The following is a 1,613-nucleotide window of genomic DNA, read 5'->3' as shown; positions in this document are numbered from 1 at the left end:
GCATAAATAAAATCAAATATATAAAATTTGATTTATAAAAAGAGTCAAACTTAACTTTTATAAAAAGATTCAAGAAACATTAAAGAGAAATTGAATAGGAATTGTCATAAATGTAAAAGCATTAGAATACCTTTGTAGCATCTCTCCATGTAAGAGTGGAATCTTTATTTTTGAGGAGATCGGGATTAGGGAATAATAGGGACATGAACGTAGCTTTTAACGTACGCTCGACGGCCCTTCCATCCTTTTTAAACAAGCCACGTGTCTGATTCTATTTGCCACTCGAACGCTCTAGAATAACGTGACCGCTAGAAGACTCTGGTAGCTTCGGAAACATCTAGAACTACTCTACCTTACGACTGCAACCTTCTCGCATATATACACGCGTTTTCTTACGACTGCAACCTTCTCGCATATGTACACGTGTTTTCTTACGACTGCAACCTTCTCGCATATATATACGCGCAATCTGCATTTGGCTGAACATCGAAACATGTTAAGCATAAATTTTGATTTGCAGAGCTCATATTGTGAAGTGTTAGCAAATGTCTATTATTCCAAGTCTTTGGGGCAGGAGATCCTCCACTGGATGTGTGGGATCCTTTTCAGCTTTTTGATTCCTCAATATTGAAGGACATAGCAAGACCCTCCACGGATTTTGCAAGGGATGTAGCCGCTGTAGCAAATACACAGATCGACGATTGGAAGGAAACCCCTGATGCTCACATTTTTAAGGCCGACCTTCCTCGTATTTATTATATTTTTATTTTCAGCAACAATTTTATGTTAGAAAATTTCTGTTTGCTTAGGGAAAGAGAGATTAAAATGGAACTTGTGTACTTTCTATCAGGTCTGAAGAAAGAAGAGATAAAAATTGAAGTGGAAGGTAGCCGAATTCTTCAGATAAGTGGAGAACGAAGCAAATAAGAGGAGAAGAATGAGAAATATCACCGTACTGAACGTTCGCGAGGTGAATTTCTGAGGCGTTTCAGGCTTCCTGAGAATGCTAAGGTGGATGAGGTTAAAGCTGGCATGGAAAATGGAGTGCTTATGTGACAGTAACGAAGCAGCCTCAACCTAAGCCTGAAGTTAAATCTATTGAAATCTCTGGCTAAATAGAGAAAGGAATATCAAATTGTCATTAAATTCTATGTCGGTTTGTGAGGAGTTTTGCTTTAAATGATACTTTGTAATTTTGTGTCGGTTTTTTTCGAGGTTTTCACTGTAGAGGACTCGGTGATTATGTGCTGGTGTACTGTTGGTGGTTTTAATGTATTTAAGAACTAAATGGAATGTAATTAATTTTATCAAATTTCTACAGTCCATAATCAAATCATAAAGATAGACAGTCAAATCCAGAAGCAACTTCATGATTTGAGGACTCTGGAAATTTGATAAAATTAATCGAACTCTGTTTCAAATCAAAGCAGCGAGAGATGTTAAGGATTAAGCTTGCGAAGAAAATTGGAGACTTGGCTTTTCTTAAACGTTGCAGAGACTCACATTTGATCCCCTCCTTTGTCAAGATCAATCACCACCTATGGAGCGTCCACACCAAACACATTTTTGTTCGAGCCGGTATCTCTCTCCTCAGATCGGTTATCAAATCCACC

General features: G+C 37.9%; 1 pseudogene; it reads left to right on the top strand.

Moving 5' to 3' along the window:
• The first annotated feature begins 463 nt into the window (after nt 1–463).
• Nucleotides 464–1,208, top strand: LOC131055942 (18.0 kDa class I heat shock protein-like; annotated as a pseudogene).
• The last annotated feature ends 405 nt before the right edge of the window (nt 1,209–1,613 follow it).

This window comes from Cryptomeria japonica, chromosome 5, assembly GCF_030272615.1.
Source record: "Cryptomeria japonica chromosome 5, Sugi_1.0, whole genome shotgun sequence".
NCBI lineage: Eukaryota > Viridiplantae > Streptophyta > Pinopsida > Cupressales > Cupressaceae > Cryptomeria > Cryptomeria japonica.
Note: the sequence above shows the minus strand (reverse complement) of the source record. Positions and strands in the feature narration are given on the sequence as shown.